The sequence below is a fragment of the Ptychodera flava genome, chromosome 17 (genome assembly GCF_041260155.1).
Source record: "Ptychodera flava strain L36383 chromosome 17, AS_Pfla_20210202, whole genome shotgun sequence".
NCBI classification, from domain to species: domain Eukaryota; kingdom Metazoa; phylum Hemichordata; class Enteropneusta; family Ptychoderidae; genus Ptychodera; species Ptychodera flava.
In genome coordinates, this window is record NC_091944.1 from 23,340,661 (window position 1) to 23,352,267 (window position 11,607).

Here is an 11,607-nt window from a genome sequence, read left to right on the forward strand (position 1 = left end):
GCAACGTTGTTAATAGGCACACAGCTGACATGATAACGTGCCTTTGAAATGCTGTGTCGATTTTTCGAACTACGCCCAGAGAATCCGAAACCTTCAACACAATGAGTGATTGACAGAAATGTTTTAACAAATTTAGTGTCAAGCGGGCACTCATTTCGTCTTGTTGTCGCCTAAGCTCATTCGCGGGGAGTGCTTTCGGAAACATTTTACTGTTATCCTTTGCGTATAGAAATCGCAGAACAATGAAAAAAATGCGTAGAGAGTCAATTTAAATGCGTAATATACGTATGTTTTTGCGTAAACGCGAACACTGATATTGTATGTATGTATGTATGTATGTATGTATGTATGTATGTATGTATGTTTGATATATTATATTTATTTTATTTTATTTTATTTATAATATTCATCCACAGCGGACACGATACGTGTACCGACATAGGATAGGATGACTGAAACAGGTGCGAACCACCTATACAAAGCCAGTCACCCTAATGAAATGAAATATGTACAAATGAAAAAAGCAAACAACAATAACATACAGGAGATAAAAAATGAAGAAAGTCTAAAACAATCAAATAAAATCTACATAGGTCTACACCTGCTACACAGACAACGAGAAATCCACGTACAAGTGTTGTCTGGATCAAAACAGTTATAAAATTTATCCCAATACCATTTCGTCAATGTTACTCTAAATGTACAAAGTGAAGCAGTGGTTCTAATTGTCGCCGGTAAATTGTTCCAGAGAATGACAATTCTATTAAAGAGAAGGTGTTGTAAAGTGACAGTTTTACAATGGTTTCTATCCAGTGCATTGTATCAGCACTAGAACGTGTATTAATTTTAGATGAGTGAGTTTTGACATACTTATGAACATTTAAAGAGTATTTCCCAGTAGTGCATTTATAAAAGAAAATCAGATCAAGAATCTCCCTGCGAAATGACAACGGTAAAAGGTTTACAGCAACTAATCTTTGTTTATAATCAATGTCAGTGGGATAATTAAGAATATACCTTGTTGCTGCTCTTTGGATTTTTTCAATTTTTACTAAGTTGCGCTTAGACTGGGCTGCCCAAACGACACTTCCGTACTCCAGATGACTACGCATTAGTGAACAGTAAAGAGCTTTAAGTGTTTTAGAGTCACATTTGTAGCCACAAGTGCGCTTGATCATGCCAAGCAATCTATGAGATTTCATGCAAATACGATCAATGTGAGTATTCCAATTCAAGTCGAAAGTGAGATCAACACCTAAATCACAGTATTTTTTAACTGATGCTAAGTCATTACCATTCATGATATAATCAAAATTCAGAAAATTTTTACATCGTGTAAAGTGGAGGACATTGCACTTTCCTGTATTAAAAGTCATACCCCATTTGACACTCCAGCTATAAAGAGAATGAATATCTCTCTGTAAAGCTTCACAATCTTGTGAATTTTTTATCACACGAAAACACTTGGAGTCATCAGCAAAGAGAGCTAAGGTAGTCTTAGGAGATACACAGACTGGCACATCATTGACATATAATAAAAATTAAAAAAGGACCCAAAATGGATCCCTGGGGAACTCCTGAAGAAACAGGCAACCAATCTGAGCATTCACCTTCAACTACCGCTCTCTGTCTTCGATGTGACAAATAATTAGAGAACCAATTATGCAGCATACCATTAAAACCAAAAGAATGCAACTTATTTAATAATTTGTCATGAGGTACTTTGTCAAATGCCTTTGAGAAGTCCAGATAAAGCATATCCACCTGTCCTCCTTTATCTAAGACTTCTCCGATGTCATGAACAATTTGTACAAGTTGGGTACTACATGACTTCCCCTTGCAGAAACCATGTTGTAAACTATATATCTTTTCAGATAAGATTGGATAAACTATATTGAATAAACACCTTTCCATCACTTTGCTGGCTGAGCTCAACAAAGAAACAGGTCTATAATTACAAACGTCTTCCCTCAGACCTTTCTTATACACAGGAATAACATTAGCATGTTTCCACTGTGATGGTAGCTTTCCCGCATTCAGTGACATGTTAAAAAGGTCACACAGAGAAGGGGATAACTCCCTGGCATATTCCCGAAGAAGACGGGGAGATAACTTGTCATTGCCCACAGCCTTATTGGGATCTAAATTTTTAAGAACATTGTAAACTTCATCAACTGTAAAAATAATATCACCCAAGGCAGGATTTGAATGGGCATCGCTATTAAAATTAAATTCACTATCAGTACAAGTACTATCATGATTAAAAGTTGAATAACAAAAATCATTAAAAAGTTGAGCTTTGTCAGAAGCCGTTGACACATCTTTGCCGTTACCTTTTAAAATACTAGGTACTGTAACCACTGGGTAGGATTTCACTGTCCAAAATATCCCCAGTAAGCCAGGTTTCAGTCACACCTATCACTGCTGGTCTTCGTGAATAGACAAGTGACTGAAACTGAGTTAATTTGCAGCCAGCTCTGCTAACCCGTTTAAGTGAATGGGCATTTAATAACATAGTATGTAGACCACTTCTGCTAGCTGGTCCATCTTGAAGTTCATTTACCGATTCATCAGAAGTATTGTCCACACTTGAAGAAAGTGAACTAGACGATAAGAGGTCAAAGAATGATGAATTGCAGTTGGAAAACGGAAGTGATAAGCACTGTGTGCAAATCCATGGATCAGAACTTGAAATGAGTCTGTTGTAGTCTGCTACTGACAAGTTGGGAATGCATTTGTGATGCCAATATAAATAACAGCATTCACAAAGTAAATTCCTCTGATTGCACTTGACGGGTTTTGAACAACTACCACAAGGATCCCTTGCAGTGGTACCATTGTAGGAGATATGAGGACCAGGGTTAGACTCAATATCTCCTGCAAGTTGTAAATACTTGCATGTGAAAGTTGACACAGAATTTGCATAGTAGTGAATAGGACAGTGACTGAACTTGTGATGTCGTTTGAAGTTGAACTTTGTTCCATTGTACTTGTAACTACAGAGCTTGTATGGACAAATGTTCACATCGCATATAAGACAGCAGGTGACAGTAATTAGCGCCAATGATGCTACTGAAAAATTCATCCTTTGAAAGGCATGTGCATGACCGACAGATGTACCTCTGTAGGTATCCAATCGTAGCAGTGTGCTATTATGATGTAAATGTCAACCAGAGCACAAGACAAGCCTTTGAAATGTAGATTATCCCACCATGAAAGTTGTACACTGTACAAGGAAGGACCAGATAAATCTTTGCACGACGATTTCCAGGGTCTAAGGTAGTTACAGCAAAGAACCAGATCAACCTGAAGATGCTCTGAGTGTTCATAGGTAGAGTGTCCGGAGTCAGAAACTAGGAAAGTGTGTTTTCAGTCCAAAAAAAGCAAAAGTTCAGGAGCAATGTTCTCTGTGGCGCAGCTATATGCAAATCCAAAATAAAAATATTGATATGAATCCAAATATTAATCCAAATATTAATATTAACATAATTCTGAAAAATATAGAAGCCATACGATTGAAATTTCAATGATTCTCTAAGTTAAATTATGATGAATCGTGTGCTAGAACATACTATGAGAATTTTTCTGATGTGCAGTGGGTGCAGAATTGTTTTTATCTAAGTCAAAAATTACCATAATTCATGTTGACAGCTGTCATGTATTAGGAATTAAATATATGACTATTGAAAATGGAAACAATGATTTCATATATTTTCAATATGCGGGATGTTTACAATTGTAAATATTGCATGGCAACATAGAGAAGTGGCCCAACATCAAATCACCAAATATACCGTGCAAAACATGTGGAATACAGATAAAATAATCAAACTGACACTGGAAAAAATAGTTGGAATCATACACCAATTTGACAGTTGCGACGGATTGAAATTTGTTATACTTTAATTGAAAATTTGAAATGAATATTTCAATCTCAGCGGGATTACTATCTGTAGGATGACTAAAGCTGTGAATATTAAATGGCAACAAAGATTAGCACATGTGCACGAACGCCAAAATAAGATAATCGAAATAAAATCAGTCCCGACCGCAACTTTCAGTCTGCGCGATGACATTTTCTATTTAGTAGAGCCTGGACTTGTACTGTCTTAGAGAAACATATCCGCATTGACACTGCTGGGTACTTATACGTAATGCAGCCATACCTGTGCAAATTCTAAGAAGATTTGTTAAACTTATGTTACATTTCCTTTAATCACAAAGAAAAATACACAAAAAGAGAGGAGGATTTGACGAACTAAACTATCCAATAACTGTGGCAAACCTAAGGGTTTGCTGTCAATCAAAATATAGCATCATTGCCAAGATTTTCTCTCCGGTGACATAATGCCACGTCTCCACACTTTTCTGAAGAACAATGTTAAATTTGTGTTTTGGCTCGGGACCCAAGAGGGGACTGATTATGAATCCATGAATATTACCGTCAATTCGTTAGCATCGCTGCGCCCTCTCCTAGCTCCCCAATTTCCCAAAGCCACAATGAATCAACAAGAAACTGGCTGATTACCCATAGCTATGAGAGAATGAGAGAATTACAAGATTACTGTCCAGAACATATATACAATGAATTTGGATGGTTGGTGATCAATAATAAGAAGGAATTTGAGAAGGCGAAGAATTCTTGGTACCGACCAATGCCAAGGGATGAAATCATACCGAACTATAATCTACCCTAATTTGTCAATATCTTGTTAAGGATAGCTGTGTCTGCCACCAGAATCATCGCATTTTAGCTACATATGTATGTATAATCACTTAATTATAAAACGCCAGAAATACTGTGTGAATCTAAGTTTAGCGATTCATTAACCGTTTTAATCAGTTTGTGTCTTATATACGATAGCAGGTAAAATGTTCGAATGCTTCATGAACTCTTCAGCGTCTCGAGCGCCACGGTCACAGAAAATATAACAACTTTGTTATTGATCACCATTTTTTAAAATTTAGACATTTAGGCAGGTGACTAGGTGCCGTAGGGTGTGAGCTCGAATCTGATCGAGAATTAAGTGAATTATGAATAATGATATGTTCTTAGAAGGCATACCACTTTACTTCAAGGGTCAGCCAAGATTACGTTAAAGTTACATAATTTGCAAATTAATTAAAACAAAGGAAATTAGCCAGCAGACTAGCCGATTGGTCACGATATCCGAGTGCTGAACTGTAAAGTGGGCAGTGTTACTCTTTTTTAAAAATACGCCATCAACCTCAATTTCACATGTGTGTTCGTCTTCAGTTACACATGCATTAACACTTTCACCGCGGGAGGGCGCATTCTGCTCCAAATGCCAGACTGCGGATGGCGCGTGAACGCGCCAAGAACGAACGCGTTTATATTCGTTCGATATACGTTTGTCTTTGCCTGATGTACACCATGTTTGTTGACTATTTCCTCAAGCCTAGCGTAGCATACGAGGTAGATGTCAAACCTAAATGAGCATGCGCGCCAAATTTGTAAACAAATGCCGCCATACTCGGTCATTTCTCCGCAGTGATTTGTAACGATCGTGTGATCAGTTGTTGTTTTTCTGTCAGAGGGTGTTTAAAAATGGCGACGCGGGCACAGTTTAACATCCTGTACTACTTGCGAAGTCTTATGAGGACTAGACTAAATGCCACAACTGTTTACAACAAACATGTTGATTTCAGCGTCTCGTTTTCTGTAATTTTTTCCCTGATTTTCTTTAGGTGAATATGAAACATAAAGAATTTTTTTTTTAAAATCGTATTGAAGCAATGTGCCCCATATCACGAATAAAATAAAAAGATACATAAATACATACAAAAGATAGATAGATAGATAGATAGATAGATAGATAGATAGATAGATAGATAGATAGATAGATAGTATATAGATGAACATAGATACATACATACATACATACATACATACATACATACATACATACATACATACATACATACATACATACATATATACATACATACATATATACATACATACATACATACATACATACATACATACATACATACATACATACATACACACATAAATACATACGTACATACATTTCGACTTCGATAAAATATTCGATAGGATAGATCATAATTCCTTGTTTTACAAGCTCTTGACACTAGGTATAGTAAAACGATACAATTGCTAAAGTCAGTGGTGAAAACTGTAAAATCATATGTGTTCGAAAACCTCACGGGATTATTTGCGTACACCGAGGCTCTCTGTTATATCATCTTTTTCCTCCAACATTTCTATTGAGGATCTAGGTTAAGCTCTTAAGAATGGTATATATAATGATATCTATGTAGGAATGTTGAAGCTTTTTATATCTGTTTTGCTGACGATGTATCCCTAACAAGTGGTTCTGTAATTGGATTACAATGACAGCATGACAAATTGAGTCTTTGTTGTTAGTTTAACAAGTTGAAGTTAAGAGTCAACATGTAAGAGTCAACATGTCTTTTGGAATGGAGGTTAAGAAATTATGAAAATGGAAACTTTATAGGGTTCACTGTAACTGTGTCGTATACCTTGGAGTGGCCTTGTCATGTTTTAGAGATTTGACAAAGGCACAGAAAAACTAATCTAAAATGGTAGAAAGGCCATGTATAGTATTAACTTATCTAATAATAATATAATCTTATAATAGACGGTGTTACGATTATCAATATTAAATGGCAGAGAAGGGCTACCACTGTTGGGCCAAAAAGGTTAAACAAATTTTGTTCGATTTTGGTTTTGGCGTAGCATGGGATATGGCGATTGTAGGCGATGAATTACATTTCATTTCTACTTTTAAACAACGATGCCTCAATATCGGTAGCCAACTATGGTCAAGTGACCTGGCCGATTCTTCAAAGCTGGAGTCATATCGTGTTTTTAAAAATATTTCGCCTTTGGAAAAGTATTTGAGTTGTGTAAATTTTCAAATATTTAGGTTAGCTCTTTGTAGAGTTAGGCTTTCTAACCATAACCTGCTTACTGAAAGTGGCCGTTTTGAAGGTTTAGCTTGAGAGAATAATATATGCCAGTTATGTACTTTGCAATGTGTTGAAACTGAATTTCATTTCTGCTTTATTTATCCGGTGTATTTACGGGCACTCAGTTGTTCTGAATTTGATAGTCTGAATAAACTAAGCAGCTTATATGTAAATACAAACTTTGATGATAACTATGTAAGAAATTTATAACAGAATGCCGTTCGGATTGAAATGCCGAAATTAATAGCTACAAAACCAGATCAAGGTCGGGCGTGTCTACGTGAACGTCACAAGCGACCACATCGACCGCATTCTTTCGATGCTAAACGCCGTGGCTAAACGACGCACGCATATATACGCGTACTATAGGTACGCTCGCGTGACCTGCGCTGTGTCGTGACATGATATATATACACCAGGGTGAGCAAATCATTTCTGGACTCCATTATTTACCGATGAAGTGAGTCCAATTTCGTCGCGAAAACGGCGTATGGAATTTGAAATGGCATCGTAGCACACACCAAGTTATGAAAATGACAGACCTGTAGTAGATATTCGAAATATGACCGAGAATAAATGCATTGCTATTCCTAACTACGTGAGTTACAAAATGCCGTTATCCGGTAGCGACTTTGGATGTTCGAACGTCGCAAAATACGCTAATATAGCAAATGCCGTTCTGTGGTTTCGTCATGCGCAGAAGAAAGGACATATTTTTTTATTTCTCTTCATAGTAAAAACCTTTTAATATAATATTCCAAAGAAGAACATTTAAGTTTTTATTAGTTTTCGTGAAAGCCTTTCAATAGAACCCGAAAGATCTTTTTCAAATGTGCATTTCTTTTTACTCAGTCTGTTTTGGTCGTACGGAACGTGAACAAGCCTGGAGGTCAAGGGTTACATTTTCACATTTTTTTATTTTTTTTTCATTCTATATTTTACTTTCTGTCGTCAGTGAGTTACATTTCAAAAATAATAAATTTTCTTACCTTTTGCGGACGTTTTAGAGGGTAATAGTATGTGCCCCCCCTGTCCCCCCTTTTTGTAACGCACAGCGCGTCAGGTTCCATGTTCATATGAGAATACCCTTGTTTATCATACATACGACCCAGTTATCCCTATAGTATGACGTCACACTATAGGTATATGACTACGATGAATCCATATTCCACATGTGGTGGATATGGGACCCGGACTACTTTTAAAACGTAAACAAAAAATCAGCTGTTCAGAAATTGTTTTCAAATTCCTGAAATGCAAAAGTGGGAGGGTAATGAAGCACAAGGAATATATGTGTACAATAAAAAATACCGTCGATACTAGAATGTTTATGAATTTGTGTTTCTTTGTCGTTGATTTGCGATTGAAACGTGTGATTTCTACACCACTGACATTTTAATAATGCGCTGTGTTACCGGCATTTTGTGTTGTCTACCTCGTCAAAAGAGCCCCTGTCGATGTCCATCAAACAACATGATTAGCATAGCCGATAACCCAAGACACGTATCAATCATCCCTGCAGCAGTAAGAATGTTTACTGAATCAACATTGACGGGTTTCAAGTTCAACATCACGATCAATGCTGCCGTGGTAGTCAACGAATCGAGCCCCCGGGTCGAGCCGAGGAAGCGAAAGGCGTTCATCATTTCTGACAGCAATGACGATACTCCGGACTCATCAGAAGAAACGCTATTTTACTTTTCAAGAGCGACGAGTTCACGAGGTTATCAGTGCACTTAAAGGTGCAAGCTATTGCTTTGTCTATGCATGTTGTGCACCACGTTGTATTGTACCGTGTTGTTTAACTTCCGTCGTCTCGCGTCTGAGCTCAGAAAGACTCGTTGCTCGTAGTCTTACCGATTGAGTCAGTGCCGAACACTGTTCTTCATTATATTTAAACAAGCTCATTTTATTCGTAAAATATTAAACATACAATTGATAATTTCGTAACACATAATAATTGGTAATTTTAAAATTTCATACAAACTTTGCAAAGTATAATTCTTTGAATGATGTTCGAATATTGACAAAAATAACCCGTTCCCGGTAGCCGTATACCGCGGCTGAGAGTCGCGACGTCCCGCACCTAGCGCTTGCACGTCCAATAATTTTATGAATGAATTTTCACTCAAGTTGATGTTATAGTAAGTACCAAATAAATACCTTGTATTAAAAATCCATAGTCTTTCCTATTTCCGCTTAATTCGCACAGAAAAAGCCCTACTAGAGATGCTAATTATCCAATGGAGCAGCTTCGGCGTGCTCGAAGTTACCTCGACATGTACAGCTGAGTGCAGTCAAGTCAGCTGTGACCCAGCCACGACCGCATAACACAAACGTATGAATTCTTGTAAAATACTTCCTCTCCTTATTTCGCAGTAATTATCATTCCTGAAAGGTTTATTCACGGAAAACTGGGTCTATGTATGTGATAAAAATATCATCCCCCCGTATTCCTCACTCGTTGTCTGCGTCGCGGACTCGTGATTCCCCGTGTAGCGGCCGTATCCCCCTCGCCTACGGCTCGGAGGGATACGGCCGCTACACGGGGAATCACTCGTCCGCGACGCAGCCACACTCGTTCGGAATACGGGGGATTATAATAATTATCATACATGCTATGCCTGTATCGTGATTCTCCTATTGTTTAGACGGTACTCAAATGAACCCGTATTTTAAACTAGTGAAAATACGAATTTTATTTTCACTGTAACCGAAACTACTTACAGCAACGCGTACGTGTGACCTTCGCTGGTATGCGTGACCTTCGTAGGTACGTTCATATGTAAAACAGCTGAGCGAATAAGACTTCGGTCCCCGCGCCCGTTTGACAGTGCATCATGATAGAACCGCTATACGACAAGTTTCCTGTTGACGAGTTTAAGTATCTAGATGGTGAATTGCACCGTTTACAACCATAAATGAGCCACAAAAATCCAACTGCACTGAAAATACTCGCGACAGACAAGGTGCACATATTAATAATTTGTACCTGTCAATGAGATTCCCAGGGCTTGATCGTGTCCGGTGCGGGTTTCGGATACAATGTAAGATACTAGGGAAAGTCAAACTTTCGTTTAGGTTCTTCAAAGAAGTTTAGTTCTATTTAGGCAAGCCAGTAACGGAAATATGCGAGCAGACGATGTAAATACCTTTGAAATGTTTTATTCGTACAGCAACAAAATCACGATCGACGCTACAGCTTACAATGTACTCACTTCACGTTTTCCCTAAACCGCTCACAAATTCCTTTCTAAGATGGTAAATTCGGCATATTTGACGTCTGAGGACATGTATAATTCCTGGAGATAAACTGACTGGTACGGCTATTATTAGTAAATCCACTGAGCATTCATAGATGTCGCAGAGCTGCTTGCTCTAACTACGTCATCTTTTCTTGCATATATACATTGTATACATATATATATACATATATATATATATATATATATATATAGTATATATATATATATATATATATATATATATATATATATATATATATATATATATATATATCTCGAACCTGGTAAATGCTGTGTTACACCGTATCTTAAAAGAAAACTGCATTCATTACAAACGTTCTTCGATAGATTTTGCAACAATTTAACCAACACGACGGCCACTCTTCCCACGTAGAGAACACGTTCAGTGTAGGAATACCAATCATTGTACCCAAACCGTACACACTATACCGAGAAAAGTTATCGTTAGCGTTCTGTGCAGTTTCATCGACAGGAAATGTGATAAAGGCAATATAACAATATAAGAATGTTCAAGCAGTCTGTGTACGGTTGGTGGGAGCACGGCAACACTGACGATGTTGACAATAGCCCAGTGATCGTCGTTTTGGGTTTAATTGTTGCAAAATTAATCGAAGGAGAACGTTTGTAATGAATGCCGGTTGCGTTACTTTCTATCGACAGAAACGTTTTTCTTGTCACCCAAGCACGTTGTAATTCCAAGCTATTTTGAAATCCACTGTAAACATACTATATCAGGGGTACTATGACATAGACTGAAAGAGCCGTCGCTCGAGGGCGCACTCTACGTTCCCCGGGAGTTTAAAGAGCACCCCCGAGTGACGGATCTTTCAGTCTACACAGACATTAGAAATTACATACAAGTTGACCGACATGTGATATTCAAAATTAACACTGTACTCTGTGACAAGTCTCCAGGGATGCTAAAATTTTGATTTTAACGTAGAGAAGATGACTGCACCTTTATTTTATCCACGGACTGCAAAATAACTCAACTAAATCGACAGTTCCAGAAAGCATGGTAACGCATGTATGTAGGCAAGTTTGGTAGGTAAAATTAAGGTATCAGTCAAACGTATTATGCGAGTGCCACACGGCCACACTTGCAGGGAGACTCTATGTATCTTATTCGCAGTTACTTACTGTGTAATCTGCACAAGCACGTAATTAAGCTGAAGTTAAATAATCAAACTTTGTATATTCATTTCCGAGCCTTTCCAATAGATTGAAAACTAGCATGTCACGAAACGGTCTCCACATCTGTCGGGCAAATAAGGCATTAAAGGGAATTTGACACGTTGTTCCGTTACTTGATTTGAAATTTTCTCGCAAGCTTGTAGGTGTTTAGCAGATCTATTCTATT